We start from the raw sequence: 18,156 nt of genomic DNA, 5'->3' as shown, positions 1-18,156 counted from the left end.
CAAACATATTGTATTCTATATACAGTATCTATGACCTGATGGAAAGAGTCACACTTATGTTATTATGTTTTCTGAAAGCTGGATGGGCTAGTCAGTCAGTCCACTGCGCTAAGGTTAAATATCATTGATTCTAAGCTACATGAAGAAGGTAGGGAGAGTGAAAGAACAGTGTGAGGAGTAGCAGGCAGCCTTGAGTCAGAATTATCCACACGCTGCCTGATGAATTGTGTTGGCATCTGCTCAAAAACAGTACATATAAGAGTTCTCTGGAGGATGCCTGGCAGTAAGATTGAAAATCCTGAAAAGCATGTATATAGATAATTACATGGTAAAATGTGTGTATTATGTGCCTTGCAAGGTGAAATATCAGGAATAAAAATACAATATTTGTGGTTGGCGGCTCATAGAACAGCTTGATTTACAGCTAAGAAGTTGCATTATTTGCGTTATTGGATCTGGAGATTCTCGGAGAGACACGGGAATACATTCTGAATGTGACGCTACTTCATTACACAGCAGCATCGCACACTTATTCACGGCTAGAAACAAATGATAATGGTCAGTGTTGTCCAATGCTATGGGGAGTTGGAAGGAAACTGTGATCTGTGATCGAACAATGATCTGCACTATTTGTACCTCCACCCATACTCTGCTACTGGCTAATATCAAATGTGGATAAGAACGATATCTAAATTAAGCAGAGTTGTTTAGGTACAGTAGGATCAAACAAGCGATGCGTGGAAACATTGTCGAAATCCCGGCTTGCTTGTAATTTGCCGAGTTAGAGTAAGTTGAGCTGAGCTGCAAATCAGGTGGAAAAGTGCTATTTAGTGACTCATTCAAAGCCCTGGCCTGACAACTAACTGCTTGTAAATCTTAACCCAGTTTATTACTCAAACACCACACTACATGTACGGCTTGGGTAATGAAGTATATGGCCCCTGAGCTGCACTTACAGCATATTTGACTGAAATGTAGTTGCAGTCTAGCAGAACAGCTTGCACACAAGTGGGCGTCAAGACCTGCAGGCTCAGTAGAGAAGAAAGCCCTGATCTCATTACTCCAGCAGGGTTCAGCTAAAAAACAGTCACCTTCCAAGGGAACCAAAAGTGTAACCTTGGAAACAAGCCATTGAACCTGCCAAACAAGCTAAAATATCTATTACTATTACAGAGAAGGGCAGAAAAATATTACCTATTGACTTGTACAACACAAGGGACAGTAATAGCTTAACTTGATCAATAATATAATCATACGGTCTAGTCCACTGACTCCAAATGACCTTCAAGTGTCATATTTACTAGGTCTTTCTCATTAAGAATACACAACTTCAGCAACACTCAGAACTAGCTAGTGTAAGTAAGGGTGGCATGCTAGCCTAGTGGTTACCACTGCTGCCGTGCATCTCCAGGGTTGGGGGTTTGAAGCTTGTCTTTGGTTCTGTGTGCGTAGAGTTTGCATGTTCTTCTCGTGGTTCTCCAGTTTCCTCACACAGTCCAAAGACATGCAATGTTGATTGATTGATTGATTGATTGGCGTTTCCAGATCATATTGTTGGGTTTATACTGTATGGTTGTGCCCTGCGATGGGTTGGCACCTCATACGATTGGCACCTCATCGATTTGTAGCACATGTACTAGAGATAATCCTGGCCAAACATATATACCGAGCAGCCTCTGGACCCTCCTTGGGGCATGGCTTCAAAAGATGTCTGGGTGGCACGGGATAATAGCAGAGGATCTTTTGGGTGCTGTAGCCTGCAAGGTGCGGCCTCCACGGATCAGATTTGTTTCTCCGGCCCATTCCGATCTGGGAAATTTGATCTTGAACTTATTGCCTGTTGAGCCCCATAGGTGGCAGGGTGTGATGCTCTAAAAGCTCTTATCATGTTATCTATCATCGCCAGCATTGACTTTTTTTGTGCTACATAGGCTTTTCTGTTGGATCAGATTGGTCGGGCTGGCCTCAGCTCCTCACAGGAACAGATGAGCCTTGGGTGCCCTCGATCCTGTCGCCAGTTTACTGGAATACATTTTATAATCAACAATTTTCAATTCAGCTGGAGGCAGTGTTAGTGTTATGGGTGGTCAGTGTTTAATAGAATAATCTGACTAGTATCACTTTTGTTTTCTCCTGTTCAACAGCCTTGTACTCATGTTACTGTACATCAGGGTCCTCTTGCCTCTTGAGTTGACTCTAGCTTCACATATATACAACATTTTATACAAGACACGCTATTAAACAAATGATGAATATTTTGATGTTAACATATTGAACATGTTTCATAGTGAAGCTTTTTTCTACAATATTTCTATGTATCTATTTTATAAATATACAATATATCTGTATTAATTAAAAAAAATTCTTGTGTGTCAATATTAGGATTTAGCAGATGTTTAATGTTAATAATGACTGCTGCTGATTAAAGGCTTAAAGGCTGCACATTTTAACATGAGTTAATATTTTTATAGGCATTTTAATTATTAGAATTTGTTCAGCACCCTCATATCAGCAGAACTATTATTCCTAGAGCAATTTTGCACATAGTGTTGAAGAAATCCACAGAGACAGTCACATTTGGACTAGAGCGTCTTATTAGTTTAATAAAAGTATAATAAAAGATTATGCTTTTATTTATTTATTTTATTTATTAGGTTTCTGAACTATTACAGCAATGCAACACACATACTTTCTGCTCTAAATGTGACTATACTGTACTGTATATGAGAATTACATAATTTTATACATTGAAAACAAAAAAGTTTGCCCTTTTTGACAAAAATTTCAAAGCTCTTTTCTCCATGCACACAGGCCACGCTTCATTCTTCACAAATCTACCTCCCTACTGCTATCTCCCTCACAGCAGCTGCGCTAAATGATAGATTCACAATATGACCTTTTCTTAGTTTAATAATTTTTCCGTGTTTAATCATTTTTGTGGTTTGTGTTGTTTGCGAGCGCGGTTGGTGGGGTAGCGATTCGGGTGGTGGAGAGGATTCGCACTGCTTGACACACTGCAATAATTATGCACCAGACGTTCCCTAGTGCCCTCTCACTGCATACCTACATTAATCACAAGGAACAGCTCGGTGGATCCCCTTCCCTCTTCCCTCTCGTGCAAGATGCAATAATAGTTGGTGTAATTAAGGGGAACGGATCACACCCCCGTCGAATATGACACCATAAGGGCGATCCCCGTGAGCCAAATTTGTTCGGCTGCGTGAGATCCAGGAGCCCTGAAATTCACTCTCCACTGTATATTTCTACATGATAAAGAGAAACTTAAGAAAATGCATAAGGAAGACATAGATCATCTGGTTTTTTTTTTTCACTTCTTAAAGCCATTATACATTATGTTGGTATTTAGATAAATTTCAAGTAAAATGAAATGTAAAAAAAAAAATCTGGGATTCTGGGATTTCCATCTGCTAATGGTGCAATTGTACAATACTATGCGAAATATTGAGCTGGAAATAGTCACCAAGTTTGTTTACTTCATGCAAACCAGTTTGAATAAATTCTCGAAAGTGCCCCCTACTGGAATCCTCTGGTAACATGCGTAGTACAGCCATAGCCCAAAAGTTTTGAGAATTATACAAATATACATTTTCATAAAGTCTGCTGCTTCAGTGTTTTTTTTTTTTCGTATACTGAAGTATAATTACAAGCATTTCATAAGTGTCGAAGGATTTTATTGGCAATCACATTAAGTTTATGCAAAAAGTCAATATTTGCAATAAAGTTAATATTTGAGTCGACCATTCTTGAGTTGTGGGGTTTTGTTTGTCCACCTGTCTGTTGAGGATTGACCACAAGTTCTTAATTTGATTTGGGTCTGGGGAGTTTCCTGGCTTTGGAGGCAAAATTTCTGTTTTGTACCCCAAGACAGTTAGTTATCACTTTTGGCAAGGTGCTCCATCATTAATCATGGCTGTGTCCTTAGGCAAAATTGTGAGTGAGCCCACACAGTTGGCTGAGAATGGTCTCAGGGTGCTTTTCTGACACAGGACTGATGGTATATAGGCAAATATGGAAACAAATATGCTTATGATGCTGCCAGTTGACTACATAAATGCATGTTTTAACTCTAAGTGTATATCAGACTTTAGGTCCACTGTGTATTTTAGTACAAAAACTTAAAGTGTACATGGTAATATCATAATAAAACTGCACAACTTGTTCCTAAGACTAATTTTATTTACAGAGATATTGACTTTGCTTTCTGAAAATTGATCATTAAATCTTAAATCCATAACATTAATATTATATATTATAATAAAATATTTAATGTAAAAATCATTTTATTATTTCATTATTCTGAAGGCATCCTACAGCAGTTATTTGCATGCGCCTAAGACCTGTGCACAGTAGAGTAGCTATTAAGTTTTCCTGAGCATCCTGTAGAACCAGTCACAATTATTCTGAGGACTTTGACTGTCTTGCTTTTTTTTCTTCATGCAAAAAAAAAAAAACTTTATGCAGTTTTCTGTCTTTTTTGTTGTTGTTGTTGTCTCCCACATAATATGCCACTTCTTTTGACATACAAATATATTTCTGTGACATAGAATTTTGAAATCCTAATGTCTGAAAATAAATATGGAGTCAATACCAATAATAATAATAATAATAATAATAATAATAATAATAATAATCAGTATGCCTATGACTTGGACATTTTTCATGACAATCTTCCTTTGTGGCTAAATATCTTAAAATCAAAGAATTGTCAAATAAAATAAAAGCATACATCTTGATTTACCCACGCACTGAGGAATATTCTTCCCCCTCCTCCATATCATTGCATAAGCAAACAAGCTTTTATGTATTTGTACCAGTGAATCAATCAGGTCCAGAAATCCTGAGCACTAACATTAGGCAGTGTAATTTTATTTGGTGCATTGAGCTCAGGCAGCGAAGTCTGCAGTGTGGGGAAGAAACAACACTGCAGTAGTAAATTAAAGAAGAAAAGTGTGGGGAAGAAACAACACTGCAGAGGAAAATTAAAGAAGAAAACATTTGAGTGAGTGTAGGCCAATGCATTTCATCACACATCACCTACAAAACCTTTCGAAAAAACACGCCATATGTTCAACTGCTTCAGTACTACATGTATGACATTATTACCATTTGGAAAAAGGTCTGTCCGTCTGTCGGTCTGTCTATCCATCCATCCATCTACTTAACCACTCACCAATCAGTTCATAAGGGACATCTATTCATGCTTGCAATTATCCAATCCGCCGATTATGTAGCGGCAACAGAGTGCGTAAAAACATGCGAATACAAGTCAAGGACTTTGTTAATGATCACATAAAACAGAATGAAGAGAAACAGTCACTTAAACTGTGGTTTGGTTGTTGGTGAATGACAGCTGGTTTGAGTATGGTTTTGAGTGAACTGTTCAGGTAGCACTGTGGCATTGCACCTCCTCGGTTGAGGGTTTGCTGCTCTGTGGGCGTGGCGTTTGCATGCTCTGCTTTTGCTTAGTGGATTTCCTCCAGGTATGCCGCTTTCCTCCCACAGTCCAAAGAAATACAGATTAGACTAATTGACATTTTCAAATTGCCTGTCAGGTGTGAGTGAGCGTGTGAGTGTGTGCCCTATGATGGTCTGACACACCATCCAGGGTGTATCCCAGCTACTGTAGTGCCTGAGTCCCCTGGGATAGGCTCCAGACCTTCTCATGACCGACTTCTCACCATATTTTATTGTGTACCAGGTGTTTTTTCTTATGTATGCAGTATACTGGTATTGCCAAACATGCTGATGGTGTTCACGGCCAGAACTGGATTGTATTCTCGCCTGACCACAACACACAGCTCCAAATTGTAGCTTCTTTAATTGCTACTGTTGATGTAGAACAGGAGCTTTATTTCGTGCTCTCGCTCTCTCTCTTGCTCTCTCTCTCTTTCTCTCTCTCACAAGAGCTTTCTCAACATCACACAGTTATAAAGTTGGTATTGAATAGATAGAACATAAAAAAACAATGAATGACCTAAACTGCACCATTTTAAAACTGTGATCTCTGAGGCATATTTCTGCTTTCTGCACCATTTTACTTACTATCCATTAGCAGACTACCATTCCCCCGTCCCTAGCCCCCCTTCTTCAGGCAATATGTCCATTTTCAGATACATTTTCAACTGTTTCAGATTTGGAAAAAATTTTTTTATTATGCCTTTTACAGTGGGTAATTCTGTTTTAACTGCTTATGTCTTTTTGTATCCATTACTTGCTGGCTTATACATGTCAGCAACCATCTGCCTTTCTTTTTTTTAATGGCAAAGTCAGTGTTTGTTGTGGTGCTACTTACTGTAAATGTGTGCAAACTCATATTTACACCCAAAAGAATCATATATAGGCAATAATAGAGTACCTTTGTAGAGCAATTTATAAATAACAAACAAGCAAGGGTTGATTAAATGAAATAGGCACAATATGTGCGATACAAACTTGTGAAACACTACATTATATATATATTTTTTAATAATAATAATAATTTTAAAAAAAAAAAAAAGGTAAATCACCTTCTGCTACAAGCTGCTACAGGGTGATTCATTTGAAAGAGGCCCCGAATATTCTGTATTACTGTAACTCTCGCTATGATGAAGCATCATGCACCAAAAAAAATAATTGCTTAATACTTTGACGTTTGTGTAATCGATTGCATTACATGCGATGCTGGAAGTAATCTCTGTTTTCTGCCAGACACATTTCGACATGGCGCTCCATGTTCCTGAAGTGGCTGTGAGAAAGGGTATAGCGTTAAACGGCGCAATGGCTGTCTGGCGCCTACCATATCGGTCCGACTCAGGGGCATCCCAGAGTGTTCAAAGCTCCAGCTACAGTACAGTATGGAGGAGCACATTGTAATAACTTTGGTTCAGATTGGTTCATCGTAGCGAGAGTTATGACAGAACATTCAGGACCTCTTTCGAGTGAATCACCCTGTACAGTACCTTAAATCTAATACACGTTTATGACATCTGTAAGAAACAATACCTACTATACTATTAGTTACTATATATTACCATAATCATTTTACTTATCTTTATGAATGCTCCCATAATTGTATATTTTCCTATATATAATGAATGAATGAATGAATAAATAAGGGGATTGACCTTGTTCGGAATTGGAAAAGCATGTTTCATTACTCTTGGCACCCAGCTGTACTGTCAACAAAGAGACTGTAGTAAATCTGAAACCAGACCCGTCTTATCGTGTGATCCTTCATAGCCTGGAGCTTCAAAGAAGCCAAAAAAGACAAAGTCAAAGCAGCCTTTCCTTCCTCACTGGCCTTTAGCCGGCTCACTGGTGTGACGGCAGGCATGGACTCTTTGAAGGTTGGTCTCTGAGGTCTCCTGTGACGAACATTACGCAACCGCAGGATCCTCCAAATCAGTTAGAGCTCAGAGTATTAGCTAATATATGATATCGATCTGTACAGTTATTAAAATGGTAAAACTCTTACCCTTTTAATAACTCGCAGTAAGCTTCTGTTGAAAAGTTATGAGAAACATCAGGCATAGGATGATGTGCTTTAAGATGAGTTCCATTCCCAGGGGGTGCTTAATAGCATTCAGTCTGTGGCTGATAGATTTGCTGCCTGGCTAGCTTAGAAATATTATGTCTGACATTTTTAAACATAACGTTATTGCATGAAGGATGAGGACTACACATAAAATCTGACTGGGATGGTAAGACTGATGCTTCGCAATCAGGTTTTATATTAATCAGTGTAGCTATATACACCATATAACAAACTTGTTGATCAAACAGCCATAAAGCTATATCGATAATGAACTAATAAAAATTTATTACATAAGAAATTATGATATGAGTGTTTTAAAAAACAATTACCTATGTAAAAAAATGTAAGTACTTAAGTATGCACAATGTAAATTCTTGTAGATTGTTGTGAAATATAATATCATAAATGACCGGTTAATATTTTTATATCACTGTAATACTGAATGCATTATAATTCTATTATATTATTATTCTATAGTACACATCATTTATGGGGAATACTGGTTATGTCACATGATCAAATAAAAATCATAGAATTGAACGCAGCAGACAATTGTGGAGTCTTCTCATAAATAAATAAAATATTTTAGTCTCATTTGAGTCTCATGTTTCAGTAAGCTTTTCTTCATGTGAAACATCTTGCATCAGGCCACGTTAGCATCTCAGCATGATTTCCTTTCCTATAATAGAACAGCTTGTCATGTCTTATCCCTTACTTAGTAACCTAATGCACTTCAAGTAGCGTAATAAAACTACTACTGAAGAAACTCGGCTCAGTGCATTAATGTGTTCCCTGATGTTTTCCACCAAAAAAAAACTTCTTAAAAGACCATTTGAAAGCGATACACTGGGAACCTTATTAGGTTGTTTGCTGCATGCAAGGAAAGTGTGTGTTATAAATAATTGTGGTTAACGTACAGGACTTTCCAATGTTCGATACAAGCTCTGTCCGGAAAAGTATTCAGCCATGCACGCTTACATTTCTTTCTAGATCTTTGTTGACTGCAGCCGTTACACGTTCGACATTCTCATGTGGTCCGCTTGGTGCAGGCCTTGCATATCACTTTCAACAGATTCCCAACCATCTTTAAAGCATTCGTGCCACACTTTTTTCACTGCACCATACCCGAAAGCCTTTTGAATCTTTCGAACAGAGGAATTTTTAAGCTTAAAGCAAAATTTTCCGTTGCAGACTCATTGCGCTTCTCGTTCATTCATTTTGAATGAGACGGCCACACAGTGCACATGCTCACTCAACGGCGTCTACCGCCCCACTGACTAGTATAGTGAAGTTGTCATTGTTCATGCAAGCACATTCTGGTCCACTCTCCATGGCTGCCAGGCTACATCGATGTCTCATTTTTGTTATATTAACAATGGCTGGACTTTTTCCAGACAGACCTTGTCTGCACATTTGTGGATAACCGTTCTTTTTTTTTTCCTGGATGGCTTTTTCTAAATAAACTACAATGTTAAACTATTAGGGACAACTGTATTTGTTTACATTTTTAAAATATATTTTTAAAAAAGTATGTATCAAAAGAATCAGGGTATTGCTTTGGAGTAGCACAACAAAAAAAATCATCATGAGATCACAGGTATAAATCCTATTGATTTATAGTTATCTGTGCCCATGAGGCCTAGAAAGCAAAACTGGATGTACGGTGAAGGTAGATAGGATGAATACACTTCCTCTCCGCTGTCAATCACAGCAACACTAGTCAATCATGGATGCTGTATGTTTTCTTGTATTATGTAGAAGCGGGTGGATAGTGCTTTTCTCTATGTGCATTATACTGCCCTTCGTGACTCTGTCCAAAATCTATTTAGTGTCTATTTTATGTAATGCATGGAACCCATGGCAAGGATCAGAAATGATGTGAAGTTTAATGTGACACTGATCTGGCATTTCAGAACTATTTTTTTTTTTTTTAATGTACTTTTATTGGTATATAAATAAATTGATGTAATTATATAATAGTTTTTTAACAAGACAACTTTATAGAAATACAGATGCAAAGTAAATGCTTCCTGTAGCCCAAAGCAACAGCTGAAATTATATCCCTGAGACCATTTAAAGAAGATACCTTGAGAGGAACCAGACTTGAATGAGAACCCATGGATGGCATGGCGTATATGTGTATTCATTTAGAATTCACAGTGTAATATTAATTGTAACTGGAGGACAGCAGCCATGATTAGTAACCGCTCTGGAACTATACCAGGAATCCGCAGAAGGTGATTCACCGGTTATGCCTCACTAGTCGGTAAATGAGTCGTTAAAATAGGTGAGCGCCTTTACGTATGTGGGTGTGTAATTTACAGGCTGCCATATTGAGACTCAAGATTTTTGTCACTACATATGCAGCTCTGTGCTCACTGATCACCATCTCTGCATAATCATCCAAACGGTTTACCTGTAAACAACTGGCAACTTGTACTTCATTCCACTTAATCTGTTTAAGAGGAAACTTGACCGGATTGCGCGCAAGATCTTGCCTCTCATCAGTGCAATCCTTGTACATCGAATACATCCAGGTAAGAGGTTTTCCACTTCCCTTTGGCACAACACACAGTTCCTTGATAACTGAAACAAGCTGCTTCAGAAAGTTTCTTTCCTCCTATCCTTCAGAGGCTACAGTAAAGCCCTGGGTCTTTCAGTTCGAACTGCAGCAACGTTTGCACAGACTATACTTTATCACTCTGTACTTTATCAATTCGCACTCATAATCCTCTATCTAGACTTTTCCAACATTTTCACCTGCACTTCTGCAAATGTTGCATTCACTGAAAAAGTACTAATACACATGTTTTTTTTTTCATCTTTCACTTATAATCCATCTTGTCATTGCTGTATTACTCACTTTGTTAAGCTGTTAACACTTGCAGCATCTCTAGTGCTGTAACATCTGGTTCCAATGCACATCTGGCACAACGCTTACACTCACCTGAACACTATCACAGCTGGTTCCTGTTTATTTTTGATTGACTGAGTTTTTTAACAATCAATCATTCCATTTTTTTTTTTTTTTTTTTGCCGTCGTGTCAGTTATCAAGCCTGAGCGTTATTTCCCGATTGCTCTGACCTTTCAGCTTTCTCGTGTTTTTTATCCTGTTTTCCTGCGTTGCTCTGTTTGTCTGGTAAATTGACCTCTGCCTGTTTTGGACAAAGATTCTGCATGCTGTATGGACAGTTTTACTTGTGTTATCACCACAATTTGCTCACTTGTCATTTCCCACCCACTAATCAGATTTCCTTTATCACACTGTACAGCATCTACCAAACCAGGGAAGGTGAAATATCACATGCTTCCTCTGACACACATGAAGCCTGCCATCCAAGTAAATACATCAGTACATAACAAGCCACTTCACACCCGCAGGGGAAACCAGACTATCCACCTACATCATGCTACAGTAAATCATAGGCAGCATAGCACACTAAGAGGAAAACGCAATCCACCCTCTTCTACATTAGTAGTATAACTTTAGATAACCGGTTAACTGGAACCGCTGCAGTTTAACTTACCACAAGAAATGTAAATCGTGTTTAAACAGCATGTGTGATGGGTTTCAATCAAATGCATATCTGTTAATGTTAGCCATCTTAGCAATGTAAGCTAAAGCTAAGCTAGCATGTTTGAACAACAGCCAGGCTCAGTTTGTTCCACCCACTGGCCCATTTATAGTATAAACAGATTTAGGCTTAGAGTCAGGTTTAGAGTCAGTTCTCGCCAAGATAGTAGTAGTTTTGAAGAGCTCTGGTCATCACTATCTTCAAATAAGATTGAAAAATGCTCTTCAGAAAATGTATGGGTCACGTCATGAAGAGATGGTCCAGTTCTTATAGAGTCTATGGTCCTGTGCAAGGTGTTGGAAGACCAATGATGCTGTAATCAACCGTTTTCTGACACTTGTTCTATAGATTTAGATTTTTTTTTTTTTGACCAAGCGAAAATGAAGTCAATTATAATAATAATAATAAGAAGAAGAAGAAGAAGGCTTGCCACAAAATCATTGCTCTCCACTAAACCTTGTGAAACACACACCAAGGTGCACAGTCTCACACCAATTAGTGCGAAAATGCACACATTTCCACAGTTTTGTTTCCAATTGTTTAGACATAATTAGGAAACAGACGATAGGGACCAGATGGCTGTATCAGATTACAAATAGAAACATTTAAGAGAGCTTGTCAATATCATAACCCTGATTGGAGCAGCCAGGGGTACTGGTGTCTGAGCCCGGCTCATGTTTTATTCATACCAGTCTGTGACATCTCCTACAGTGAAGCCCTGTACAGCTGCAAGACGTGAGGCCAGACAGTGATTTGTGCTCTGCTTACTTTAGACTCTCTAAATCTTACTTTCTAATGAAATATTGCACACTATTGTTTACTCCTGAATGTGCGACAGGATATATGCCCTACTGTGAATTATCCATCAGTAATAACAAGAGGCCACAGACGGAGCATGCATGATGAAGCAAAATGACCAAAGCTTTTAGTGTGGAAATCCTGACAGCCTGTGTATTGTTGCAATTTCCTCAGTCAGCCAGAATATCCCACTCAGGGTTGTTAAGGTTGTTTGTCATGACATAATTACTTTCTGTAGACAACAAATTAAAGGGCTTTTTATAGAACAAATACATAGAAAAAAAATGTTTAACATACTGTACAAAGTGTTATACAGGACACCACACACACACACACACACACACACACACACACAGTAGCGAGAGTAAGTCATGAAATTTGAGCTGGAGAATCGCCAATATTTTACATGAAGTAAATCCATTAAGGTCTATTAAAAAATATAATCCAAATGGCATGCTTTGGTAAGAGTTATATTTGTGGGCGTGTACCCATCATATTTGGTCTTTTATTATTCCCCTTTAGATCTTATTTGCTTTCAAGAATTTTATTAAAGTAGCCAATGTCAAGAGATAATGAGATTGTTTTAAGTAAATACTTGTATACAGTATATATCATTATAACTCATTCATTATTGGATGGATGAATAAATAGATACTTTATTATTCCTGAAGGAATTACTTGATCGTGTACTCTGGTTTCCTCCTCTCTCCAAAAACATGCAGATTGAGATAATTTGAGTTTCTAAATTGCCCGTAGTGTGTGAATGCACATGTTAATGTTGACCGGAGGTAATCACCATTGGACTCCATGGACTCTAGTTGGACTACAGAGGTTCCTAGATGGATGGATGGATGGATGGATGGATATCCAGTGCATCTATATAATGAAAGTATAAATTACCAGTAATTATATGGTAAAGATAATAATGAAAAGAAAAAATGAGATAAAGCAAATAAATAGAATTAACCTAGTTTAAAGCTGGCAGTACAACCACTGATGTTTAAGTGTAGCAATGAAAAAAATAACAACAGTGTAAATAATAATTTGTGCAAAAACGTAGCAGGAAAAGTGACAGTTTGCAGTTTGCAACAGGGTGTATGCGTATTAGCATAACACGTAGAACTGAGTGTGAGTGAGCAGACACCTGAGGCTGAAAGACGCGAGAGTTACGCAGGTAGCACAGGGTTGTGTGTAGCAGAAGAACTCTCAAGGCTAATCCACATTCCCATCCCCCTGTAGCGAGGTGCTAAAAAGCCAAATGGCTCTGCAGATAAAGGATTTCCATCTTCCACTGCAGGATATTATTACTAATATACAGTAATATATTACTAATTGGAGACTAATATTATATTGGAATATTAATTTTAATATTAAAATTATTGTAACACACTACAATAAATTTACTGCCGCTAAGTATGTACAGTATAGTACTTGTAATTCTGAGCTCAAAGTACTGCAGTTGATTTACATGGTGGGTTTTGAAAAGACTTGAAACTCATTTCATACCTGCTAAACTGTGTATAAACATTTAAATATGAAACTGCAGCCTTTCCATTGCATAAAGAATGCAGATACTGTGAAGGCCTCCTAACAATGGAAGCCTAAATTAAATTTTTCAGCTCAGCCATTGCCTCCAGTTACAATTCTGCAACTGCAACATCATTTGTCATGGTCATTTGTTTCAGATTCCACCCACATTTGCTTTGGCATAGTAATCAGCTGCAGATTTGGGGTCTTCTACTGCAAGCCTCTCTGAAACAGACCGCACTATACTCCTGTTAGACTAATCATTTTTAATGCAATGTTTCTTATTATTGAACAAAACAGCCTGCTAGAGTTCACAGATCATGCGAGATAATATCTAGCAGTACAAAGCTCTCATATTATATTGTCTCTTAACAAGTTAAAATAGGTCATAGAAGCACTTCAAAGTGTGTGTGTTAATACTCCAGCTAACATACCACTCAAATAGTCAGAAAGACACCAGTTCAACATCAACTGTATGTAAAAGAGCTACTGCCACGCCACGCCACGCCACGCTCCGAAGTGGATGTGCTGTCTGTGTTCAGTTCCCCAGTGCTGCTGTTGTAACCATGGTACCAACGCTAACGTTTCGTTTTTAGTTCATTAAAAAAACCTAGGACCTATGAAATGGATGTATAATATCAGAGATGTCCCTACAAATTTACACTCATATCCACACAAAGGTTGTTGTTCTTGTTAGGCTGCTAACCGTTTTTACATAAAATGACCTAGAAGTAAATGCTGCAGAATTTGTGCCCTTTAAGAAAACAGTTTTCATTTCAAATGAGAATATCGACAACAACTCGAGGAACAGACATTAGACATAAGGACACATTGGGCTTGTATACAAAGCAGTCATCACGCTTAATACACTACATTTGCTTACATTTAAATAGGGGGAAAGAAATAGTGCAGAATAATCAATATTAAGTATGAATGATATTGAACGTTTAATTATTTTTTTAAGTTTACTTTATTCTAGCTGTTTTTAGTAATTAGTGTTTAGTAAAACAGTGTAAACTGTTTTTACTGTAATTAGTGCTGTTTTTGTAAAAATAGTTAAAAGGTTGAAGCTAAAAATAAGTTATAGATAAGAAATCAAAAAAATAGATTTGAATAAAGATTAGGTTTTGACTTAAAACCATTTCCTCGCTGTATTTTTTAGCAGTGAAAATATTAACTAATGCCAAAGCTTTATTAAATTCTATCCAGTGGTCGATTTAAAAAGCACCCACAGGTTGACGTATGCGCATTAAGGTGTCAAAACTTGCGGTTTATAATCTGTACGGTATAATCTGCGGTTTATAAAAAGTATAACCCTTCTACTCAACATTTTGATTTCATTTACGGCGCTGGTTTAACTTTAGGCAAATGAAGAAGAACTGAAAAATGTTTATTAAATTCTGTTCAGACAGTTTTGCGTGATGATAAAAAAAATCCGGCTGGACAGACATACAGACAGACAGACATACAGGCAGATATGCAAACTTTCAGTACAGAAATTTTTGACTGGTTCCAGGTCCTCCAGTGCATGAAACGTAAAGATATCACTGAAAGGGCGAGTTCTGACCAATGCACAAACATAACCTTTCTTTTATTCATATAGATTTCTAAAACTTGTGTTGATTTTTATGAAAACAAAATGTGGTCTTAAACTTTTGAACCTCACTGCAGGCACTTTGTTCAACAGTAATAATGTATTCATATCTGGTTATGTCCCTATTACACACAAGCTGTCAGGGAAGGCATGCCAAGAGAACGGGTCCAGAGTTCAAAGTTCAGAGTTCAGTTGCTGTTATATTGTTAATCTGTAACCATTCTTCGACATTTTTTAAAAATAAAACTTCTAAACCATAGCACTCTCAACCATGGGAAGATATTTCTACATCTACCTCTCCAAACAAAGAAGCTCCATTTAAAAACCCATTCGACATAAGACTGCAGGTTATTGCAGGCTTTCGGCTGATGGTTCAGTATTTGGATTCTGTCTAGTACATTTGTCATGGTCGATTTGTGGGAAATTGTGCATGTAAGAGGAAGCTGTGAAGTAAAGAGGAAGACTCAATTGCCTGCGATGGTCAGCAAGACTGCCAGAGAGGAAGGGAGAGGCTCTGTTTTTCATTCTTGGAATTGGAATTGGTCATGCAAATTCCGAGGTGTTCCCACAAAACTTCAGTGAATAATTATCAGTAAAATCAGTCCTCAGTGCTACTTCAGGACGTCTGAAGATCATTGGGCAAGTGCTTTAAAATAATCTATATCGATGGAAATCAGGGCCAGAAAATGAACAAAGAAGCTTTCATTTAACGTGAAAAATGGAAGGAAAGAATCCAGGATGAAAACACAAATTTTTACTGCATAATGAAATAGAATTTTTATGAGATGTGTAAAATGAGAAGAGTTTCTCTTTTGCCAGCTAAAGCCTGCTTCTTTTAAAGGCTCCCAATTAAACTTTAATTATTATGTAAGAAATAAAACATAATAGGGCTTCCTGGTATAGAAAAATAACCAACAGTGAGATGATGTGTGGTCCATCACCACAAGTACAATTTCCAATATTTGCATGTTTCAGTGGTATTATTCCTCCTATTGTGTAACATTTTTTCAAAACCTGCAATTTGTATTAATGCATTTTTACTAGTTTTAACCGTCTATTGTGTGTATTGTAAGAATCTACAAAAAAAGTTAGTTGTTTTCATGTACATTTTAGCAAAGCATTATTACCCATTACTTTGTCTTGAAATAAAAAAAAATACAGACTGTCAAGCCTTCTGTCCTGGATAGCTTTACCTCTGCGACTCGGTTACAAATCTGACACTAGAGACTCCTTTCAAAAGTGTCAGAAGTTGTTCAAAAGTTAACAATAAAAGATTTCACCATGAACAACTTTGTACAGTAAGTTGTTATTCTAGAAATAAGAATGTATTGGAAAAAACAAATTTATTTAAACTAAAAAGTCAGAAAATAAGCAAGTTCCAACAGTGGGCATTCATGGACAGTATGGACACATTCATGCACAATTTTTGCACTATATACTTATACTTTCATTATGGACCACTGCACAAATCACTTTAATAATAAGACACTTTAAGAAGTCAGTCACTTTATGCATATTTGCACACCTCAGCCATTTTTTACATTACTTATGGACAAATTTCTATTTCATTAGAAATTTCATTTCTATTTCATATTTCTATATTATATATATTTTGTTCTTATTTGTACAGTATATTTTTATTCTTATTTTATTTTAGGTAGCACAGTATATTTTTACTTTTACTAGTGAATTTCATTTTTCTGCAATATTTCTTTTACTGCAATATGTCTTTATTTTTACTTGTACAGTATATTTTACCAATTAACTTTATTTTCTACCGTATTACCTTTTATTCTTTCATTTATTCTTATGTTTAAGTTTTTATTTTAAGGTCACTGGTAATCGAAAAAGCATTTTACTGCATATCGTACTGTGTATGACAAATTTGAATTTGATTTGAATTTGAAGTTCACTTTTTATTCATCACATAGACATTACTGCACAGTGAAATTCTTTATTCTTAGCATATCCCAGCTTTGTAAGGAAAATGGGGTCAGAGCACAGGGTCGGCCATTATATGGCATCCCTGGAACAGACAAGGTTTAGAGCCCAACAGTGGCAACCAGACAGAGCTGGGGCTCGAACCATTTACCTTCTGATCAGAAACTCAGAGCCTAACACACTGAGCCACCGCCGCCTCACCTCTGTGTCTGGAATGTTCATTTATCTGCTTTGTGTCCTTTTTAAAAAAGTTTTTAAAAATCTTAAGTCTTTATAACATGCTATTGTTAGCAGTTAGAGCACTGAAAGTCAATTTGGACTTGCTTAAGTGATATTTTTGTAATAATTATTAGCTTCATGTGACAAGTTATAGCTAAAATATGAAATGTTCATACAATTAAATAAAACTATTGGAAGAAATAAATTCCATTGAACTCTGTTATGTTTGGATTCGTGATAAATTTATTTTTGAGCACTTATCATATGACATCTGAATGTTGGGAGTCACATGACATGTCACATGACCTGAGAGTTCCAAAAAGTTCATTCAAAAATGAATGAAACATAAAAGTGTTTACGCCTACAAGATATATATAATATCTCCCTTTAAAAGGGCGTCTGCCAAATGCTATAAATGTAACAGTATATTATGATAAATGTAAAAAAATCTATAACAAAACAATTCATGTTCATGTAACAGTATAATATACTGTATATTCAAGTGATTTTTTATTTTTATTTTTTATCATCTTGTGCTCATGTATAAAAGAAAAATCCCTTGCACAAGCCTCTGTGTCATATAGCACAAAGTGATCAGGAACTGATTTAATGTGCTTTGTTGTATATTATAGCAAATTTGTCACTATTGTCTTCTGTTACTGTAAATATGCATAATAGGCGCGCAGTAGCTTGCCTGTGTACCAGCATCAGTTAAAAAGTGCCCCCCCTCCACCCCCAATGCAATGTCAACCGTCACCTAGGGGTCAGATATTTTATTACCAGAGCAGCTGTTAAAGTAAATAAACCAACACCTTTTAACCAATCAGAGTCAGGCGTTTAACAGCACTCTGCTATAGATCCATTTTAGTCACTGTCATTTAATTTCCTATTGCACTGATTCATGTACAGTATACCTCAATACTTAAAACTTTGCCATGGCAACTGCTGTGTGTTTTACCTCTTTGAG

At 37.0% G+C, this 18,156-nt stretch overlaps 1 protein-coding gene across 2 annotated transcripts in view; it reads right to left on the bottom strand.

Moving 5' to 3' along the window:
• Positions 1-18,156, bottom strand: part of btbd11a (BTB (POZ) domain containing 11a) — a 241,770-nt gene that overhangs the window by 46,496 nt on the left and 177,118 nt on the right. The gene's annotated exons all lie outside the window — the stretch shown is intronic.

The sequence above is a fragment of the Clarias gariepinus genome, chromosome 12, assembly GCF_024256425.1.
Source record: "Clarias gariepinus isolate MV-2021 ecotype Netherlands chromosome 12, CGAR_prim_01v2, whole genome shotgun sequence".
In the NCBI taxonomy this organism is placed as follows: Eukaryota; Metazoa; Chordata; class Actinopteri; order Siluriformes; family Clariidae; genus Clarias; species Clarias gariepinus.
This window is presented reverse-complemented; position numbering and strand designations above follow the sequence as displayed.